The 23,272-nt window shown below is 45.5% G+C and overlaps 1 protein-coding gene across 20 annotated transcripts in view; it reads left to right on the top strand.

Moving 5' to 3' along the window:
- Nucleotides 1–23,272, top strand: part of PDZD2 (PDZ domain containing 2) — a 471,153-nt gene that overhangs the window by 231,330 nt on the left and 216,551 nt on the right. For 5 of the 20 annotated variants that reach the window (XM_078365633.1, XM_078365632.1, XM_078365638.1 and 2 more), the window contains exon 1: nt 184–445. The exons of 13 other annotated variants lie outside the window; for them this stretch is intronic. The gene's annotated coding sequence lies outside the window, so the exon portion shown is untranslated. Of the gene's footprint in view, nt 1–183; nt 446–641; nt 719–23,272 lie in introns of those variants that run through there. 2 more of the 20 variants (XM_035291727.3, XM_035291730.3) reach the window with 2 other exon arrangements.

Genomic DNA, 23,272 nt, shown 5'->3' with positions numbered 1-23,272 from the left:
GGATGAGAAGCCCCAAACTCCCTGAAATCCTCCGCAGGGCGGTTTCCTTTTCCCGGCCAGGGGAGTGACCGGGGCAGGGATCCTGGAATGCTGTGGGGTTTTGACAAGTGAGGCGGGGAGTGGCGAGCCGAGTTTAGGATTGCATTACAGGCTTTCCTAACCTCCTCCACCGCCGCGCGCAGGGAGGAGAGGGTCCTCCCACAGACGCGGAGCGGGAGGAGAGCAGCCCTTGGGAAGTCTTGCAGGGGCTGCGCGTTCCGGGAGGGCAGCTGGCCGCCGCCCCCGGGCCGCCCGCAGCTGATTAGGCTAATGAACCGCCCCGGGGGCGCGGAGCCCGGCCCGGCGAGCGGATTACCCCGCGCGCGGCTGCAATTGGCGGAGACTCCCAGGAGCCCCGGAGAGGGGGGCGGACGGGAACCTTCCGAAGGTGACTTCAGAACTGGAGGTAGGACATGGGCTTCTCCGGCGACGACAGCCTCAGGCTTCCCGGTCTGATCCGGGTCGGGGTGCAGATGGAGGCTGAATCCACAAACGTGGAGAGTTAGCCATAGCCTAGGAGCCGCCCCCTAAGCGTTTGCTCTTCGCGTCTCCCGAACTCCTGGGGTGTGTTGTTTTTAAAGCGGGGGATATGCGTGTGGAGAGACGGTTTGTGTTCCTCGGGAGGAGTGAGTGACTTGGAGCTGGTCTGTCAATGGCTGGACGGAAGGAGGCGCCCCGGGTATGTGTGACGGGCAGGGAAGGAGTGCGCAGAGGGGACAGGTGGCGGGGGGGAGGGGCGCTCCGAGACCAAGGCGGTTTCAGAACCCGGGGCTGTGCAGTTGAGGCCCCCGTAGGAGCGGGGTGCATGGCAGCAGCCCGGGCATCCGTCAGTGTCCTCAGCCGTCGCTAGCAGGAGGAGAGGCGGAGCAAAGCTGCCTTCTCTACCCGCGGGAACTGTGGATGCTCCCACACGAAGTCGTGATCTCCTTTGGGGACAGATCTTTGCCCCCAAACTACTAAACAGCCTGCTTGGATAACAGCCCCACCACTGATTCACAAAATGTTTTGGTTATAGGATCCACAAATCAGAGTTTTAGAGATGCAGGATGTTTGGAAAGAGCATGGCATTTTCTGTCCCGTAGCTCCTCTCTGCTAGGTAGTTTATAAACACTGGAAGTGAAATGAAGTCAGTCTTGTCTCGTGAGATGGAGGGAAAAAAGGAGGTAACCACAGCTGTCATCCTGGGAACCATGTCTGGGAGAAAAAGGCTCTGCGAATGTAAACAGTTAATGCTTTTCATAGAAATCGGCCAGGCTGAGTTTGATACTGTAAACTCTGAATAATATAGAAATATCTTTACACACAAACTATAGTACTTTCAGACTTTGCACTCTTACACTGTTTTGCAACTCTCAATTCAACTTTGCAGGTGAATTGCAAGGGCATAGTCTCATCCCAACTGCGAATCTGGCCGTTGAATACTAACCTGTAGGCGCCCGGGGCTCCTTTTGCTGACATGTTAATGAGTTGAGGGCAAGCGGGACCCACCCACAGTTAATTCTTCGGGATCTCCAGTCAAACCCAAGTCCCCTGGGGGCAGCTGCGGGACTCTCAGACAAGATAGCCTTTGGGGAAAGAGGCCTGGGACAGGTCTTAATTAAGAAAAGAAAGAGTTCTCAGAGTGGGCCACAAATCAAACAAACAAGAAAGGGAAAGTGATGGGGGTCGGGGAACCGAAGTGTGGACTTAAGGCTTGCTCTGCGCCCTCAGCCTCTCTGAGCCTGTGTTGCTGGGTGTAATTTTCAGTCTCCCTTTAATTTCGGGATGAAGGGAAGACCGGTCTAAGAGCAGCATAGTCACCAGCTGCCTTTCTGCCTCCTCACGTGCCTAAATTTCCCAGCGGGGCACCTGGCACTTGAGCCTCAGTTCCTGCTCATCTCTGTATGCTCCAGGCAGGTCACACTTAAGGAAGGTGTCATTGAAGAGAATGGCAAGTTCATTGCACCCCGTTTCCTGGGACATTGAGGTCTCTTACTTGCTGTGCCCTTTTGCTCAGCCCTGCGTTCTTCATCAAGTCTTCTGTTTCCCAGAGGTTTGGCCAAGTGCTTGTTGCTCTGTCCTCCATAGAGTGGTTCTTCCTGATTTTATTGGGTTCTCCTGTAATCTGGTTCATAGCCTGAGCTTCCCTCCTTATCAAAACTATATATACACGTATAATTTAAAAAGTCAAATATGTCTACAAAGCTTATAACTAGGATGGTACTCATTCACCTTACCCCTCACCAACTTCCACTTCTTTTTATTCTCTAGAGATGGAGTCGCGCTCTGTTGCCCAGGCTAGAGTGCAGTAACGTAATCTCAGCTCACTACAACCTCTGCCTCCTGGGTTCAAGCAATTCTTTTGCCTCAGCCTTCAAGTAACTGGGACTACAGGCATGTACCACCACGCCTGGCTAATTTTTGTCTTTTTAGTAGACAGGGTTTCACTATATTGGCTAGGCTGGTCTCGAACTCCTGACCTCAGGTGATCCGCTTCCTTGACCTCCCAGGGTGTTAGGACTACAGATGTGACCTACCACACCAGGCCTTTTTTTTTTTTTTTTTTTCCAGTAGAAACAGGGTTTCATCATGTTGGCCATGCTTTTCTCCAACTCCTGACTTCAAATGATCCGCCCGTCTTGGCCTCCTAAAGTGCTGGGATTACAGGCATGAGCTCCTGTGCCTGGCCAGTTTCTTAGAGTTAAAATAATAATAATACTTTCCTTCCTTTTCTTCTGGAACACCCAGTCAACTGGAAGGAGACCCTCATGCTTTGAATCTCTAATTTTCTTACTGAAACCACCTTTGCAAAAATTAGAACAGCTGTGATGGTGAACGAGCTCTGATCTATTTTGCTTCTAACCTCCAGGTTGTCCTGGGTGTAGGCCAGACTAACTTTGGGAGGAGTTTATAAACTTTGAAACAAAGATGATTAGAGCCCTTTCCCCAAAACAAATCCCCATGTTGCCTGGGGATCAGATAGGACTAACAGATTAGCCATTAGCCACAAGATTTGCAGCTTGATAACATCACTATTATAGAACCTAAGATTGGCCTTTTGAGATGTCTTTTCAGGTTTTGGCATTTCCTTTTTCTTTTTTTTGATACGGAGTCTCTGTTGCCCAGGCTGGAATGCAGTGGCATGATCTTAGCTCACTGCAACCTCTACTTCCTGGGTTCAAGCAATTCTCGTGCCTCAGCCTCCCAAGTAGCTGGAACCACAGGCATGCATCGCTGTGCTCGGCTAATTTTTGTATCTTTAGTAGAGACTGGGTTTCACCATGTTGTCCACCAGGAAATGGACTCGGCATGAGGACTATTTTCCACACCCCATGATTGAATCCCCAGCCAGTAAGTAGCACCCATTACCTAGCCACTCTGTCCCCCAAACTATCCTTAAGAAACCATAGCATTCGAATTTTCAGAGAGACTAATTTGAGTAATAAAATTCTATTCTCCTATTCAGCTGGCTCTGTGTCAAACTTCCTCTATTGCAATTCCCCTGTCTTGATAACTTGGCTCTATCTGGGCAGCAGGCAAAATGAACCTGTTGGGTGGCTTTATTACCTTTTTTCTTATACTTTCTATTTCCTTTTTAAAACAACATTTCTACTTCCTGGGAAATTTCCTCATTTTTGTCTTCCAACCCATATGTTCAATTTTTATGTCTGTCATATTTCTAATTCCCCAGAAAGCCTTAAAAATATCTGAAATTTTCTTTTTATAACCTCCTGTTACTGTTTCTTGGATGAAAAGCTTCTCAATTCTTTGTGGATCTCAATTACAGCTTCTTTGAAGCATTTCTCTGCTCCCTGCACTGTTTGTTTCCTCTGATTTCCTCTTGGTTTTGTGTGTGTGTGTGTGTGTGTGTGTGTGTGTGTGTGTGTGTTGCTTTTGGTTTTTAATCACTTCCACATTAAAGGCTTTCTTCAAATGTCTAATGATCCTCGACTGGTCACTCACTAAAAAGCTAACTGGAAGGTCTACATAGATTAAGTATACCCAGGAATAGTTACTTCTTACTAAGGAGACAGAACAATGTCTCCGAATCTAGAACAATGCCTGGCACACACTAGCCTTTCCATACATATAAGTATTTGCTGAGTAACTGAATGACATACACTCTTGCTGGGGCCCAGGTAGTTGTGAATATTAAAGCTCTGAGGTGATTCAAATATGCAGCTAGCATAGAGGACCTCTGCTGTAGGATTAGCCCACTGGTGGTTTTATTGGAGGACTCCCACCTGATAGTAGAAAATATTTGTTCTCTGGGGAAACTGATCCGGTGAAGAGAAATCCCATACAAAGGGAATTGGTTGGCTGCAGTGTTCTGGGAGCCAGATGAGAAGGAGTCTGAAAGTCTAACCATGTGGTATGATGACTTTGTCTTATTCGCCTGTTTTTTAGCCCCTGCCCTCAGCTACACCTGGTGTCTCTGAGTCTGGAGTTGCCATGACACAGCAGAGCACACAAGTTGCAGAATTTCAGCCTTCACTTCGTATCTAGGGCTAAGGTGATTTGGGGCCCCTTCCCCACCAGTGCATGTTGCCCCCAGTTTCAGAGCTGTTGGGGGCATAAATCCCAACCTGGTTTCCACACTGCTGTGCTGTGCTAGGTTTTCAGTTTCCCTCATCTGCTAAGTCAGTTACCACTAGTTTGTCTGCATTCCAGCTTCCAAAATTGTGTTGCAATCATTGTTTCTCCTGTTCTCTTTATCTTTTCGAGTTTAACATCCCTCCCTTCACCCTCACTCATATCGGACCATTGTGTTTATTGGAAAATGAATCTCCCTGCCTGACACCCCCAACTTTGCCCCAGAACCCTCCTCTCAGTTCCTTCTCCTGTTGCAGGTGCCCACCTGGAGCCACATTGCAGATAGGCCACATTGAACTTTCATCTCAGCAGTAATCATTTGAAATGCCCCAGCCCCTGAAGAGAGTGGCTGTTGGTCATTCCTGTTGGCATGGTAGTGTCTTCTCCATCGGGTCATTCGTTATGCTGCTGCTTTTGTGTGGAGTATTGAGCAGAAGGCATTTCTGAACATATGTGATGCTGCGGCTTATCAGGGTTCTGTCTATGAGGATAACTCTGCAGCACATTAACTTTGAAATATATTCGTGTCTGTTTCCTCCTTTGGTCCTCACCAGCAGCCCCTTGGGTGGCGGTGTGCTCAGGTGGACTTGGAAGCATTATAGTCTGAGATGATCAGCCTGTTCCGGTCATGTATCTCCATTCCACACCCCAGAGACAAGCTGTAAGAAAGAGTTCACTATCAAAGGCTAAGGAGTGAAGGAAAGTCCATCATGGAGGTTCTAGGGAAGGTGTACTCACTACCAAGAAAAACGCAAAGTAGATGGCTCTTTTGCTTCCTCTCTGTGTTGCTGTGTAAACTGGCACGGACATCTTGCCTCCAGCCTTAGGATGAAGCCACAGTGCAGGAGAGAGTAAGTAGCAGGTCCCAGAGAGTCCCAGAGAAGCACAGCTCGGGGCCCCACCCTTCCTCTGCACTTCTGGCATGTGAGATGATTAATTTGCTCCCTGTTTAAGCCACTTTGAGTCAGGGTTTGATATCATTTGCTGCCAAAGTGATGCAGGTGGAGATTTATTTATGTATCACTCATCTCCAAAAAGAGATGAGGCAGACCATGGGCTCACTCAGCTTTGAGCTGCTCGATTCCTCCTTTGATTCTCCTTCTGATTCCAAGTACAGTTCCTTTCTACTCAGCCTATTTTCTAGGCAGATGAAAGTAATTTTATTCTCTCTTCCAACTTCAAAGGAAGGAATAACTATTGAGACATTTGGGGAAAAGGGGGAGTTCTTTGCTTTGGAGATTGCCAACCGATCCTAGGGAGCAAACATCCTGGGCTGTCACTGAAGTGAGGACTGTTTTTAAATGGCGCAGCACTGAAGACACCTCATGCTCCTGCCTGTGAAAAGCGAAGCGCTAGTTATCCCTCCCTCCTGGGACCAGGGAGGCTGAAAAGTCTGCCTGCGGACTTTGTATCATTTCCTCCATCTTCCACCCTTTGTGCCTGCCAGACTTTGGGAAGTTTCAAAGATGAAACAAACTCCGGAAATGCTTGGTGGTGTCGGGGAGACCAGAATGCAGGAGAAAGTACACTGTTGGTTCCTGTCTGTCTCAAGTGGCAATGATGTGCTCTCCCTATTTTTATGAATGGAATGCCTCCAGAGCCCATTCGGTACTACGTAACATGTATGCCTTACACCCTATAGTTCATCCTTACATCCTGAACACCCTACACCATCTGTTGGTATTCAAACACTATGATGAATGAGTAACACAAGGATTGCTCATGTTAATACAGACTCATTAAATTTTTTTTTTTTTTTTTTTTTTGAGGCAATCTTGCTCTGTTGCCCAGGCTGGAGTGCAGTGGTGTGATCTCAGTTCATTACAACATCTGCCCCCATGGTTCCCTTGATTCTCCTGCCTCAGCCTCCCAAGTAGCTGGGACTACAGGCAAGCTCTACCACGACCAGCTAATTTTTTGAATCTTTAGTAGAAATGGGGATATTCCCATGTTGGCCAGCCTGTTCTCAAACTCTTGACCTCAGGTGAGTCACTGTGCTGGCCCAGACTCATTAATTTTAATGGCAGCACATTTTCCCATTGAGTTGAAGGACCACAATTTGTGCACCTGTTTCCCCAGGACTAGACATTTAAAGTAGTATGGGCTAGAATAGCTGAGACTGAGACCATACTGAGAAATCTCATACATGTGGTCATTAATTGGGAGATGACTATGGGACTTTTTTTTTTTTAGACAGCGTTTTACTTTGTTCCTCAGGCTGGACTGCAATGATGTGATCTCGCTGCAACCTCTGCCTTCTGGATTCGAGTAGTTCTCCTGCCTCAGCCTCCTGTGTAGCTGGGATTTACAGACAAGTGCCACCAGTCCCAGATTTATTTTAATTTATTTTTTTGAGACAAAGTTTTGCTTTTTCGCCCAGGCTGGAGTGCAGTGGCCTCACCTTGGCTCACTGCAACCTCTGCCAGGATCCTGGGTTCAGCAATTCTCCTGCCTCAGCCTCCCAAGTAGCTGGGATTACAGGCGTGTGCCACTACGCCCAGCTAATTTTTTTTTGTATTTTTGGTAGAGACAGAATTTCACCACATTGGCCAGGCTGGTCTCGAACTCCAGACCTCAAATGATCTGCCTGCCTCAGCCTCCCAAAGTGCTGGGATTATAGGCCTGAGCCACTGCTCGTGGCCAATTTTTATTTTTTTATTTTTTAGTACAGACAGAGTTTCACCATGTTGGTTAGGCTGGTCTCAACCTCCTGACTGAAAGTGATTCTGCCTGCCTCAGCCTCCCAAAGTGCTGGTTACAGGCATGAGCCACCATGCCCAGCCATGAGACCTTTTTTTTTGACTGTTCTAGTCTCCATCCACCTTATATGTTACTCTCTATCTTCCTAACCCCATAATCTTCAGAGAAGCCCTTAGCATCCCAGTTCCAGATTCCCATTGCCAGCAGCCAAACTCAGCAACAAGACCAACCTGGCCAACATAGTGAAACCCCATCTCTACTCTCTATTAAAAATACAAAAAAATTAGTTGGGTGTGGTGGTGGGTGCCTGTAATCTCAGCTGCTAGGGAGGCTGAGGCAGGAGAATCGCTTGAACCCAGGGGGTGGAGGTTGCAGTGAGCCGAGATCGCACCATTACACTCCAGCCTGGGCAGCAAGAGCGAAACTCCATCTCAAAATGGCATTTTGGAAGTACTGATATTTTTGTAACTTTTTCCAGGGGTTCCTGTTAAGCATTGGTTGGCAGGGAATCGCCATTTGAAATGTGCATCCCTGAAACGTTGCCTGCCTAGCATGGTTTTCCAGGTGGTTTCTCCTAACACGTCTTACTACACTTTTGAATCTAGAGATTATTTAACTGGCTCTTACATTTGCTAAGACTTTTGGCTGACCTCTGAGATGCTTGTTTTAATTGCCAACTGATAGAAAATCTAAGTGGAAAAATGCATGAGGGTGAGAACTTTGGAGCTGGTTTTATCTCTGGAAATTGGTGAGCTTGTGGGGACAGGTGATGAAGGAAAGCTGTTAGAGACAGTTTTGTCTGGTTTGTGGGCTGTTGTCTTAACGGTTTCACTTATCAGTCCCCCTGTAAATAAATATGCCATTCCTTAAACAATGTAAGCATTCTGTGGAAGTTTACACCTGAAGAAATTTACACATAAAAAAATTTCTGTTTTTGTAAGTTGTAACTGAGATACACTAGAAGACCTTGATGTTTCCATTTAGATTAATCCTATGGTGAAGCCCTTTTGTAGAACAAATAATTTTTTTTAGAAGTCAAGACATATTTGTCCCAAATACATACCAGATATATATGCGTGTGTGTGTGTGTGTGTAACTTACAGTTGTTTGTATGTGTCATTCTTCCCCCTGCCCCCAATTCATTCTCAGTCTTCCTCGGTCCTAAGAAGATTGTGTCTCTGAACTGCAGCATCTGGACTCCCTTGCCTGCGGTTTCTGGTTGGATTCAGCCAATGGGAGGCACTGGCAGGGGATCAGAGGAGGAGGAAAGAGCATCTGGGTATTTATCTCCCTCGTGGTCCCCTAACCTTGCAGGGGTTCTGACAATGGCTGATGTCTTCTAAGCGCTTGAGGCAACTCAGTTTCCTAGCTCCAGTTCCTGCACAGTCTGATAATACTGCTTCCTGACCTTGCCCTTCAGACCTAGAGGTCCTAGCAGTTTCCCTGCTGTTGTTGCTGGCCCCGGGTGCTGCACTCTGCCTGTCTCTTGCACTTTCTCTCAGGCTGGTGTGCAGTGGCATGATCACGGCTCACTGCAGCCTCAACCTCTCAGGCCCAGTTGATTTCCCACCTGAACCTCCCAAGTACTTGGGACCATAGGCGTGCACTACCTTGCCCAGCTAATTTTTATTTTTATTTTTTGTAGAGATGGGGGTCTCCCTGTGTTGCCCAGGCTGGTCATGAACTCCCAGGCTCAAGCAGTCCTCCTGCCTCAGACTCACAAAGTGCTGGGATTACAGATCTCAGCCACCTGTGTGTGATGGCAACTTTTTTTTTTTTTTAAACCAGGATGGCAACTCTTTGCTTTTGTTACTTTGTGTTTTTGTTTTTGTTATTTATTTATTTATTTTTTGAGACAGGGTCTCAATGTCACCCAGGCTGGAGTGCAGTGGTGTAATCACAGCTCACTGCAACCTCCACCTTTCTGGCTCAAGCAATTTGCCCACCTCAGCCTCCCGAGCTGGGATTGCAGGCAGACACCATCACACCTGGCTAATTTTTGTCTCTCTCTCTCTTTTTTTTTTTTTTAAAAGAGTTTTGCCATGTAGTCCAGACTGGTCTGGAACTCCTGAACTGAAGCAATCAGCCTGGCTTGGCCTCTGAAATTGTTGGGATTACAGACATGAGCCACTACACCCAGCCTCAGGATGGCGACTCTTGAAGTAGAATAGTAACATACATATCGGAGTGCATGTGTCTCTAGTATGTATGCAGATATCATGTCTGTGACTGTTAGAGAAATTTTTTTTTTTTTTTTTTTTTTTGAGACAGTCTTGCTCTGTTGCCAGGCTGGAGTGCAGCCTGTTAGTGAAATTTCTTTCTTTTTTTTTTTTTTTTTTGAGACAGTCTCGTTCTGTCGCCAGGGTGGCGTGATCTTGCCTCACTGCAACCTCCACCTCCTGGGTTCAAACGATTGTCCTACCTCAGCCTTCCAAGTAGCTGGGTTTACAGGTGCATGCCAGCACACCCAGCTAATTTTTGTATTTTTAGTAGAGACAGGGTTTCAGCATGTTGGCCAGGATGGTCTTGATCTCTTGACTTCGTGATCTGCCTGTCTCGGCCTCCCAAAGTGCTGGGATTACAGGTGTGAGCCATCGAGACCGGCCTGTTAGTGAATTTTTGTAACTTTTCATTTGTGTCCTTATCAGTGTCAGTTCATTCATGTGGTAAGCAATTACCGAGTGGCAGTTATAGGCATCACACTGTGCTAGCAATTAACTATCATGTTTTTCAGAGCCAGGGATTCCTTAAAGGACTAAAATAATAGAATTTTCTAGCTAGAAGGGATCTAGGAGCATGTCTAATCCAGCTTCATCCTTTGAAGGTGAAGCTCAGGCCACGAGGTTCAGGGCCTTGTCTGCAGCCCAGTTAGTAAATGCGGTGGATGGTACCAGACCTCCGTGGCTTGATGGAGTTCTGTCCTCATTTTGCTCTGGTTACACCACCTGGTCATTTCCTGGCTGCTTTCTGGTGCAACTAACCTACACTAGGTATCCTTTAAAAAGCTTCTCTGTTGTTCTTTATTGATTCCCTCTGGCTGCAAATGCAAACCAGATAGTCATGCTCTGAGCTCATTAAAAAAAAAAACCTAATGGCATCCAGACAGCGGATTCCAACCTAGACTTCAACATAGCCCCGGTGTAGACAGCTGGGGGCTATTCAGACCAGCCCACCACCACTGCTCTGGAGCATCTCACCACCTGTAAACTTCAGAGCAGCATTGTATGTGGGTGTATGAGGTACTGGGCGTTGGGTCGGGTGAGTTAGTTATAAGCTGTGTGGGTTTTGGAGCCAGAGCCTCAGCTGTCATCTGCAGACGTGGTCTCCTTCAAGCCAGGCGAGGGCTTCTGAGAGGCCTTTGCTGCCACACAGGGATCGATCGGTGCTGCTTCTGAAACTGTGGCCCTTCATGGGTCTATATTTAGTTCAAGGACCAGGGTACCAGGTGTCCCCTACAAAATCAAAAACTTTTGATGCCACTAAATTTACAGCTTCAAATTGGATTCAAGTGGACAAAAAGCCTTTCCTTAATGAAGAGACATAAAGCAAATTAGACTGAGAGTAAGCCTAGGTCTGTGTGATGAGGTGAATCCCAGTTATTGAGTGTTCCACCCCACGTGTTACTACATTCTTCTACATATGTGTGTCAGCCAGAGTCCTGATAAATCTCTACCAGCACCTATGAGACATAGGTTCAGAAAGATTAGGAAAAGGAAGGCAGCAGGGGTGGAGTGGGGTGGGGCCGGATTGGGCAGGTGCAGCTGGTAACCTTTACTGATGACCTGCTATTTGTCAGGCTTTGTGATGGGAATTTTAACTAGGGGATCCCACAGCTAGATAGCTGAGGATTATCATCATTTTGCAGTTCTGGACTTGAGGCTCAGAAGGGCCTTGACATACCCTGAGTTGCATAGGTAATGTAAGGTGGTATGTCACTTGCTCACTTCTGCCTGACCCCACACACAAACTGTCTTATTGAAGGATACTGTTCTAAATGCAGCTGTCAGCCAGGTGCAGTGGCTCACGCCTGTAATCCCAGCATTTTGGGAGGCTGAGGTGGGCGGATCATGAGGTCAGGAGATCCAAACCAGCCTGGCCAACATGGTGAAACCCTGTCTCTACTAAAAATACAAAAATTAGCCGGGTGTGGTGGCATGCACCTCTAATCTCAGTTATTCAGGAGGCTGAGGCAGGAGAATCGCTTAGACCTGGAAGGTGGAGGTTGCAGTGAGCTGAGATCATGCCACCTGCACTCCAGCCTGAGTGACAAAGCAAGACTCTGTCTCAAACGGATGAATGAATGCAGCTGCCCCATGAGTCTTTGGGAAAAGCTAGTTAGCATCCCTGCCTTGCTTTTCTCAACTATAAAGTGGGGATAAAGTTTGTCACTCTCAGGTTTGTGGTGAGGGTAGAGTGAGCAAGGGACTGCACATGTGTTTGTCACTACGCCAACTATGGATGCCCTTCATAAAACTTAACTCCTGGGCCCCTTGTGCTGGGTTTGCTGCTGCTGCTTTTTCTAAAGGGTTTTGTCACTTTTGAGCCAGCTGTTAACATCATTGAATTAGTTTGCTCATTCATCATATGAGGCTTGCATTAAAGATGAGGTTTTTTTGTTTTTGAGATAGAGTCTTGCTCTGTCACCAGGCTGGAGTGCAGTGGCATGATGTCAGCTCACTGGAACCTCTGCCTCCCGGGTTCAAGTGGATTCTCCTGCCTCAGCCTCCAGAGTAGCTGGAATTACATATGTGCGCCACCACTGCTGGCTAATTTTTTGTATTTTTAGTGGAGATGGGGTTTGCCATGTTGACCAGGCTGGTCTTGAACTCTTGGCCTCTAGCGATCTGCCTGCTTTGGCCTCCCAGAGTGCTGCGACTACAGGTGTGAGCCAACTGCCCCCAGATAAAGGTCAGTTTTCATAATGGAGAAAATCCCGAAGAGAAAGAGAAACTTTGCAACTATCAAAGTTCCAGTCATGCTCTGTCTGTATGTTCCTTCAGGACGTAATCCATTCACGGCTACTGGTGAGAGGCTGGACTTGGTCAGCTGGGCTGGAGGAGCCTGTGCTGTCTGTAGCTAAATTCCAGCCACCCTCCTTAGTCCTAGCTGCTTGGGCTTCCTCCTTCCTGACCCACTGTCCCTGTGACGTATGTTTGTCAGCACTGCACATTTTTTTCTGCCTCCCCCTCCCCTTGAAACAGAAATGCATTGGCTGCGATGAGCATCTTTATAGCTTAGAATATTGCCCATTGTCCTTTCCACTTCAGTTATTGAAATAGGTAATCATGGGGACTCCCTGGAATCTCCCAAGATATTCATGCCTTTCTTCAGGATGTTCCGTCTGTTACAGCCCTCTCTGGCTCTCATGGCTGTCGGCAGTGCTTTCTAGCAGTGCTGCGGCTGAGCTCAGAGTCTTAATTCCTGCTGTTGGCTCCGGCATCTGAGGACAGAGAAAGGGTGGGTCTGACCCCCTGCAGAAAGTGGTGATGGCGTCTGGGAGGATTTGTGCCCTCAGCTGCCCAGGAGTATCTCCGACAGATACTCTCCCAGCACCCTTAAAGGTATCATACCACAAGTATACAAATTATTATTATTATATTTATTTATTTTTTTGAGACAGAGTTGCACTCTTGTTGCCCAGGCTGGAGTGCAATGGTGCAATCTTGGCTCACTGCAACATCCGCCTCTCCGGTTCAAGCGATTCTCCTGCCTCAGCGTCTCGAGTAGCTGGGATTACAGGCGTGTGCCACCACGCCCAGCTAATTTTGTATTTTCTTTCTTTCTTTCTTTCTTTCTTTCTTTCTTTCTTTCTTTCTTTCTTTCTTTCTTTCTTTCTTTCTTTCTTTTTCTTTCTTTCTTTCTTTCTTTCTTTCTTTCTTTTTCGTCTCTCTCTCTCTCTCTCTCTCTCTCTCTCTCTCTCTCTTTCTCTCTCTCTCTTTTCTTTTCTTTTCTTTGACGGAGTTTCACTCTTGTTACCCAGGCTGGAGTGCAATCTCGCAATCTCGGCTCACCGCAACCTCCGCCTCCTGGGTTCAAGCAGTTCTCCTGCCTCAGCCTCCCGAGTAGCTGGGATTACAGGTGTGCGCCACCATGCTCGGCTAATTTTTTGTATTTTTAGTAGAGATGGGGTTTCACCATGTTGACCAGGATGGTCTCCATCTCTTGACCTTGTGATCCACCTGCTTCGGCCTCCCAAAGTGCTGGGATTACAGGCGTGAGCCACCGCGCCTGGCCCAATTTTGTATTTTCAGTAGAGACTGGGTTTCTCCATGTTGGTCAGGTCGGTTTTGAACTCCTGACCTCAGGTGATACACCCGCCTCAGCCTCCCAAAGTGCTGGGATTACAGGCATGAGTCACCACACCTAGCTGCAAATTATTTTTTGAGAAAGAAGAAAGACAGAAAGCCGTTGACCCTGCCGGCTGACCTCATGTTGGCCACACTGTCCTGTGGGAGACGCACCTGTTTCTGTGTTCTTGGGACCCACACTTTGAATTCCTCTGGAGTCCCCAATTCTAGCTTGGGGAATTCTACTTAGGACGCAGTACCATATTGCCCTCACCACCTGCTGAGGGAAAAGAACATTTGAGAGAAAATGTGGAAAATAAGTTATACAGCTTAACACATAGGCCCAAATATAAGGTGAGATTCTGCCCCCAGCCCCCCAAAAAAGTGATCAGAAATGAGAGTTGCCTTATATTTAAGTCTCTACAAATTCTCTCTCACTGTGGGAGGGTCTTGCAATTATTTTATATTGAACAAAGTAGTATTTAGAGAACACACATTACTTCAAAATGACCTTAGTCAGTGCTGGTTTTGGATGTTTTGGAGGTCATCTAAGGAAATCGTAGTTTTAAAAAGGAAGAGGGTGGTTTAAAAAAATCTACTAATATTCCAGAGCATCTGACCTCACAGTAACAAGAGTCGGGTTTCTTTGTAAACAAGACTTTTAAAGATCATTTAAAAATGGAACAAGTTGGCCAGCACAGTGGCTCATGCCTGTGATCCCAGCACTTTGAGAGGCCAAGGCGGGCGGATCACCTGAGGTCAGGAGTTTGAGACAAGCCTGACCAACATGGTGAAACCCCGTGTCTACTAAAAATACAAAAATTAGCTAGGCATGGTGGCAGGTGCCTGTAATCCCAGTGACTCGGGAGGCTGAGGCAGGAGAATTGCTTGAACCCAGGAAGTGGAGTTTGCGATGAGTGGAGATCGTACCACTGCACTCCAGCCAGGGCAACAAAGTGAGACTCTTAAAAAAAAAAAAGAAAGAAACAAGTTAAGAACTTTATTCAAATAACTTAGATTGAAGTGAGGAAGATATGTTTTGGAAAACTCACAAAATGTAGCTCTAATCACAGGAACTGGTGTGAAAATGCCAGTGCCGCTGTAGACTTTAAATAAATGTTTTCCTAAAGTGTGAGCGAGAGCTGAGGGTAAACCGGAAAGCTTTCTACTTTAGCATGCATTTAATGTTTATATATTCATGTATATAATATATACATGTGTATATGTGTTACTCTATTAATACCTTAAGGTATTTTAAGTGTATCATATTTTAATATTTAAATGGGATATTTACATCTAATAATATAGATTTTTTTTTTTTTTTTTTTTTTGAGAGGGAGTATTGTTCTGTCTCCCAGACTGGAGTGCAGTGGTGTGATCTTGGCTCACTGCCATGGCCACCTCTTGGGTTCAAGTGATTCTCCTGCCTCAGCCTCCCAAGTAGCTGAGATTATAGGCATGTGCCACCATGCCTGGCTATTTTTTTTTTTTTTTTTTTTTTGTATTTTAGTAAAGACAGGGTTTCACTATGTTGGTCAGGCTGGTTTTGAACTCCTGACCTCGAAGGATTCATCTGCCTTGGCCTCCCAAAGGCCAAGGATTATAGGTGTGAGCCACTGCGCGGGCCCAGATTCTTTCATTTACAGTTATCTAATCAAATTGCCCCCAAAACATTTTCAGCTATAATCTAATTGGGACAGTAGAGGATCCACCTATATTTGGAATATCCTTATGATCTAATGGAGAAGTCTTTCATTCACACCAATTATATAGAAAGTGCATGTCAAGAAGTGAGTTAATAATATATATTGTTATCATCTGGAATCATTGTTTCTATACCTTCATTCTTGTTTCTTGATTGAGATTTCTTTTTTTCTTGAGACAGTTTTGCTCTGTCTCAAGGCTGGAGTGCAGTGACACGATCTCAGCTCACTGCAACCTCCGCCTCCTGGATTCAAGCAATTCTCCTGCCTTAGCTTCCTGAGTAGCTGGGATTACAGGCCTGTGCCACCACGCCCGGCTAATTTTTGTGTTTTTAGTAGAGACTGCGTTTCACCATGTTGGCCACGCTGCTCTTGAACTCCTGACCTCATGTGATCCACCCACCTCAGCCTCCCAGAGTGCTGGTATTACAGGTGTGAGCCACTGTGCCCTGTGCTTGAGTTGTCTTGATTTGCAAGAGTCAAACTAAAATGAACGTACGTATAGATTTTTTTTTTTTTTTTTTTTGTGAGACAGTCTCGTCATTGAGGCTGGAGTGCTGTGTGTGTGAATGAAGCTGACGGCAGCCTTTACCTCCTGGGCTCAAGTCATCAGCCCTCCTTAGCTTCCCAAAGTGTTGGGATTACAGGCATGAGCTACCATGCCTGGCTAAAAAAGCAGAATATTGAAATGATTCAAATATGTTTTCTTTGAAATCAAGGAATCTCTACTGGGAAAGGGGTACCAGCTTATCTTTGGGAGTCACTTCATAGCAGGGCATGTGTGGTATTTGGAGTTGCGTTGAGCAGATTACAGTGTTGTGTGTGTGTGTAACCAGCCCTCCTGAGGCTGCTGACAGCTTGTGGGCAAAGCAGAGCCCAGCCATAGGAGGTGGGAGGACAGTCCGGAGAGTGCTCCATCTCAGGGCCGGCCAACTGGAGGTTTTGGTAAAACAAACATGGAGAATTTCCCTGGGAAAGAATCGGGTACAGGAAGGACAGAGGTCACTTCTCTAGCTCTTCTTCATCCCACTCCATGGGAATGTGGACATATGTCCTCTAGAATGCATCTTGCCAACAGGTAAGATGGAGATTGTCACTAGGAAATACACATGCAACAAGAAGCCTGCCTGGCTGAAGAAGTTTATCTTTTCATGAGATACACTTTCCCTGAAGACAAACAATATATGTTTAAACCCACTGTGTCTACTATGGCCTGTCATTGCCCCTTCCTCCCCCAAGGCAGCCTTTTCTGCCTTCTCAGTGTGACAGACATTGTATTTATTGTAGCCATGTAGTTGTTGAGAAACCATGGCTGCCTCCAAACTTAAAACACTGGCTTATTAGTCAGGGTTCTACAGAGAAACAGAACTGAGAGGATATGTGTGTACACACATAGATACATATATCTACCCACATGTGTGTATGTCACGAGTGTGTGGGTACAGTCATGCACTGAATAATGATGTTTCAGTCACCGATGGACTGCATATACAATGGTGGTTCCATGTGATTATAATGGAACATACACAGAAACCTGCTAATGGCACTTGATATTGGCATTGCAGGACAAGTAGGGGAAATGATTGATAGTAAAGTGCTGGGATGTTTGGTTTTTCGTATGAAAAAATATATAAATAATATATAAGCTGCCATCTAGTTTCGTGTAAGTACATGGCATTTTTACACAATGACAAAATTACCTAACAACACTTTTTTCAGAACATATCCCTATCATTAAGCAATGTATGACTAAGTATTATATATAGAGAGCCTGAGAGCGATTGAGATTTATTTTAAGAAATTTGCGGCCAGGTGTGGTGGCTCACACTTGTAATCCCAGCACTTTGGGAGGCCGAGGAGGGTGGATCATGAGGTCAGCTCGAGACCATCTTGGCCAATGTGGTGAAACCCCATCTCTACTAAAAATATAAAAAATTAGGCTGGGCGCGGTGGCTCACGCCTGTAATCCTAGCACTTTGGGAGGCCGAGGTGGGTGGATCACCTGAGGTCAGGAGTTCAAGACCAGCCTGGCCATCATGGTGAAACCCCATCTTTAAAAAAAAAAAAAAATTAGCTGGGCGTGGTGGCGTGTGCCTGTAGTCCCACCTACTCGGGAGGCTGAGGCAAGAGAATCCCTTGAACCAGGAAGGCGGAGGTTGCAGTGAGCCAAGATCACGCCACTGCACTCCAGCCTGGGCAACAGAGTGAGACTCCGTCTCAAAAAAAAAAAGGGCTCGGTGTGGTGGCTCAAGCCTGTAATCCCAGCACTTTGGGAGGCCAAGGTGGGTGGATCACGTAGACCATCCTGGTCAACGTGGTGAAACCCTGTCTCTACTAAAAATACAAAAAATTAACTGGGCATGGTGGCACGTGCCTGTAATCCCAGCTACTCAGGAGGCTGAGGCAGGAGAATTGCCTGAACCCAGGAGGCGGAGGTTGCAGTGAGCCGAGATCGCACCATTGCACTCCAGCCTGGGTAACAAGAGCGAAACTCTGTCTCAAAAAAAAAAAATAAACACAGAAATTTGCTCACATATCCCAGCACTTTGGGAGACTGAGGCAGGAGGAGTGCTTAAGCCCAGGAGTTTGAGACCAGCCTGGGCAATGTAATGAGACCCCATTTCTACAAAAAATTTAAAAATTAGTTGGCATGGTAGCATGTGCCTATAGTCCCAGCTACTCTGGTGGCTGAGGTAGGAGTATTACCTGAGCCCAAGAGGTGAAGGCTGCAGTGAGTCATGATAGTTGGAGACCAACCTGACCAACATGGAGAAACCCTATCTCTACTAAAAATACAAAAATTAGCTGGGCGTGGTTGCTTGTAATTCCCTTGTAATTCCAGCTACTCGGGAGGCTCTTTTTTTTTTTTTTTTTTTGGACGAGGTTTCGCTCTTGTTGCCCATGTTGGAATGCAATGGTGCCATTTCTGCTCACTGCAGCCTCTACCTCCTGGGTTCAAGCCTTCTCCTGGCTCAGCCTCAAACTCCTGACCTCAGGTGATCCACCCACCTTGGCCTCCCAAAGTGTTGGAAATACAGGCATGAGCCACTCTGCCTAGCCTTTTAGTCTTTGTTTAATAAAAATGATAACAAAAGTCCCTTTTACTCCTGGGAAGCCCAGCTCTATTCCATTCTCTTCTAGTGCATATCCTTCCAGACTAAGTTTTGATGTTTAAATACTATGTATTGTTATAGATGCGTTTTTTATGTGTATTCTAGTTGACATAAATAGTATTAACATATCGCATCTTGCCTTTTGTACGCTACATTTTTTCTTTCTGAAATCTGGCCATGTTAATGGAGTGATTCATTTTAACTGCCTTTTCTGCTTTAAGAAAATTCTCTATATCCTCTATATTTTTCTTCCAGTACTATTTCATATTTAGGGTTTTTTTTGGCTTTCATGTGGAAAATATATAATAAGATCTTCATTTGGAAGGGAAAAACAAGCTTCAGATGAATTAAAAGTATATTTCAAGGCCAGGCATAGTGGCTCATGCATGTAATCCCAGCACTTTGGGAGGCCGAGGCGGGCTGATCACTTGAGGCCAGAATTTCGAGATAGCCTGGCCAACATGGCGAAACCCTGTCTCTACTAAAAGTACAAACAAATTAGTCAGGTGGGGTCGATCACACCTGTAATCCTGGCTCCTCGAGAGGCTGAGGTGGGAGAATTGCTTGAACCTGGGAGGCAGAGGTTGCAGTGATCTCAGATAGCACCACTGCACCTCAGCCTGGGCCACAGAGTAAGACTCTATCTCAAAATAAATAAATACATACATACATACACAAACACACACACCACACACCCTAAATGGATTAAAAATCCAGTGCACTGATTAACATGGTCTTGGTCTCACATGTATAGTCCCTAAAAATATTAAGGTCAGTGTTATGGTTCTTTATTCCCTTCTGATAATTTGTTCCTGCATTAATATTATGTTGTCTTAATTACTACAGTTACCTACTGTGTTTTAATATTTGATAGAATCAGTTCATCCTTTTCATACTCCTGTTTCACAATTGGCTTAGATATTCTTAGTTCTTCCCATATAAACATTAAAATATTTTTCAAGTTTCCTAAAATTTCTTATTGGAATTTCACTGAAGTTATTGATTACTTCGGAAATATTGACATCTTTAAAATGTTGTCCTCCCCTCTCCGTAAATAAGGTCTCTCATCTCATTAATCCAAATCTTCTTCATTTATAGCCTTCAGTAAAGTTTTATGATGTCTTACCAAAGTTTCTTTTAGACTCGTGCCTATGTACTTTCTAGTTTCGGTTACTATACCAGTCAGTGTTTTTTCTTAGTATTGCATTCTCTATTTGGTTATTGCTAGTTTAAAGGAATACTATTGATCTTTGAGTTTTTGTTTTGTTTTGTTTTCTGAGACAGTCTCACTCTGTTGCCTAGACTGGAGTGCAGTAGTGTGGTTTCAGCTCACTGCAGCCTCTGCCTCCCAGGTTCAGCCTCTCCTTTCTGAGTCTCCCAAGTACCTGATGTTACAGGTGTGTGCCATCATGCCGGGCTAATTTTTGTGTTTTTAGTAGAGATGGGATTTCACCATAGTGGTCAGGCTGGTCTCGAACTCCTGACCTTAAGTGATCCACCTTCCTCAGGCTCCCAAAGTGCTGGGATTACAGGTGTGAGCCACTGTGCCCGGCCTGAATTTGGATTTTTGTTTCCAACAATCTTGCAGCATCCTCCTATTAATTCTAATTGTTTGGAGGTTGGTCTTGATAATTAAATGTAATCAAGTGTCTGTAGGTCTTCAGTACTATTTTGAATTATAAACTCTGTAATTATACTGCCATCCACAATTACATAAATTTCCCTGAGCATAATGTAACATAGGGCATTGACTCTGGAGCCAGGCTGTGTGCCAAGGGACATAAAGATGAAAGCAATGGAGCCCCACTTCTGGGCGGTGACCAGGTATGGCCTCAAATTTACTCCTTCAAAAATTTTAGTGTTGGCGGGGTGCCACTACACTCCAGACTGGCGACAGAGGGAGACTCCATCTCAAAAAAAAAATTTTTTTTCCGTGTTGGCCAGGTGAGGTGGCTCATGCCTGTAATCTCAGCACTTTGGGAGGCCGAGATGGGTGGATCACAAGGTCAGGAGGTCAAGACCATCTTGGCCAACATGGTAAAACCCCGTCTCAACTAAAAATACAAAAATTAGATGGGCGTGGTGGCATGTGCCTGTAGTTCCAGCCACTCAGGAGGCTGGGGCAGGAGAATCACTTGAACCTGGGAGGCAGAGGTTGCAGTGAGCCAAGGTCGCACCATTGCACTCCAACTTGGGGACAGAGGGAAAATATGTCTCAAAAAAACAAAACTCAGTGTTTATGCAGCTTTTCAGACCACTGGGTTCTGAAACAGCCCGGGTTCCAGCATTTTCTCATTTGTATGACCTTGGGAACTATCTGTGCCTCAGATTTATCTGTAAAGTGGGAATATTAGTAATATCTACTCACAGGAGATGGTGAGGATTCTGAATTATTGCATTTATCTGGTCTAGTTTAAGCTTCTGATAAGTGTTGATCGTTACTCTTGATAGCATTACTGCATTTTAAAATTTCAACTGTCTTAAAACTTCTGAGTAGCACAGGATTATTAAGTTTAGATTTATTAGTGCTTTATCAGAAAATCAATTTTTTTTTTTGTTTGTTTGAGATGAGTTTGGCTGGGCGGGTGGCTCACACCTGTAATCCCAGCACTTTGGGAGGCCAAGGTGGGTGGATCACCTGAGGTCAGGGGTTCGAAACGAGCCTGACCAACAAGGTGAAACCCTGTCTCTTTAAAAATAAATAAATAAATAAGAGATGAGTTCTCACTCTGTCACCTAGGCTGGAGTGCAATGGTGCAGTCTCAGCTCACTGCAACCTTGGTCTTCCGGGCTCAAGTGATTCTCCCACTTCAGCCTCCCAAGTAGCTGGAACCACAGGCACATACTGCCACACCGAGCTAATTTTTTTTTGGGGGCGGGGGGGCGGGGATTTTGGTAGGGATGGGGTCTCGCTATGTTGCCAGGCTGGTCGTGAACTCCTGAGCTCATTATCTGCCTGCCCCAGCCGCCCAAAGTGCTGGGATTACAGGGATGAGCCACCACGCCCAACCCAGAAAGTCAATCTGTTCTCTTTTATGATTTGTTTTAAAATGCTGTGCTTTGTTCACTGTCATCGTATTGCTTCCGGTAAGATCACACCTGGTATCCCTAATATAGGTCAAAAGGAAAATTGCTTCACAACAATTTGCTTGAGAAACTTTGCTGAAAGATCTCTTGATGGATTGATTGAGATGGAGTTTTGCTCTTTTTGCCCAGGCTGGAGTGCAATGGCGTGATCTCAGCTCACTGTAACATCCGCCTCCTGAGTTCAAGTGATTCTCCTATCTCACCCTGCGAAGTAGCTGGGATTACAGGCTCACGCCATCGCGCCCAGCTAATTTTGTATTTTTGGTAGAGACCAGGTTTCACCATATAGGCCAGGCTGGTCTTGACCTCAGGTGATCCATCCGCCTTGGCCTCCCAAAATCCTGGGATTACAGGTGCGAGCCACCATGCCCAGATTATTTTTGCCTATGAAGATACCTTATAACTCTGTATTAATTAGCTCTAGTCCTAGTTTTTTAATAATGATAAATCAGAGTGCAGAGTTTTCAAGTGGTTTGCATTTTATTTTTTGAGAAAAGGAGAAAAATACCCTGATGGTAATTGATTAGCTCAACAAGCACCCTGACACCTCACATGCTCAGATTGCTTGTGGTTGGTGGTAACTGAAATGTGTGGCAGACAGCACAGCAAGCCTGGGAGCACTGCCCTGCACCACTTCATTCACTGAAGATGTTCTCTGGTCCATGCCTTCCCCAGGGGCTTTTTTCTTGCTCCCAGACAACTGGCTCCATCCCTTCCCAGTGCCCCCATCAACCAGCCTGTTTTACTAGAATGTGTCTTTAAAAGCACTATTCTCTTTTTCTCAACTTCAGAAGAACATAGACGATCCCGAGACCCTGAATGGCATAGCTTGTCTCTTGCTTAGCGGGACCACAAATGAAGGATGCTTGGAGAAGAGCTTGGACATGGGCAGGTCCTTTTCTTTGGTGGTCAGATGACCTTGGCTCATTGTGGAATTTGTTAGAAAATGGCTAACCCAGTGTTTAAATATCTGTTACTATCCACCCTTCCTCCATTAGCCAACCTACTGTATAGGCACAGCAATGTCCAACAGTGTAGGTGGATCAGCAGTTGGACCAGGACATTGATATGGTCATTCACTGGGGCGACCACCCATTTACATTCTAATTCCTGTCAGCGGCAGAATGCTCAAATGGATGTTAAGAATTGACATTTCTCCTCAAGTGTATCCCCAGCAAGTAGTCACACACTATTTTTTTTTAGAGAATAAAGGCTAAGATTGAGAGTAACTCTAAGTTATTCTGATAGCTGTTTCCTGAGTCTCCTCTTAGCAGGATTTGGAGAGTATCTAGCATTTTTATGAATGGTCAAATCAGTTTCAGCAACAGGCAAACTCCGTTTGTCAGCTGGTTGGTTTTTCCTGCCTACATTTCAACTGCCTTGTCCTTCCTTTTTCTTTCCTGTGCAGCAGCCTTCAGAGATTTATAAGAATTGGGTAACGTTTTCCCTTCCAAGGCAGATTTTAAAATGTTTTCTTCTTAGCCTTTCTCATTATCTTCAGGATCTTGGTTAGAGAAACAAATGTTTTTTTCTGTAATTGAGAAAAAGGTGCCTTCAGTGACCACACTGGTCTGTGATTTAATCACTAGATCTGATTTGGGCTCTGCTAGACTACTTACATTTTTCTCAGCAATACCTACCTTTAAAAGATCGGAGCAATGATGGACATTTTGGTTTATACTTTATATGGAAATCCAATTAAGATTTTTCAAATTTGGCTAATTTGAAGACATAGATTCCTAAATTATTATTCAAATCTTTGAGGACATAT

This window comes from Callithrix jacchus, chromosome 2 (genome assembly GCF_049354715.1).
Source record: "Callithrix jacchus isolate 240 chromosome 2, calJac240_pri, whole genome shotgun sequence".
Lineage (NCBI taxonomy): Eukaryota > Metazoa > Chordata > Mammalia > Primates > Cebidae > Callithrix > Callithrix jacchus.
This window is presented reverse-complemented; position numbering and strand designations above follow the sequence as displayed.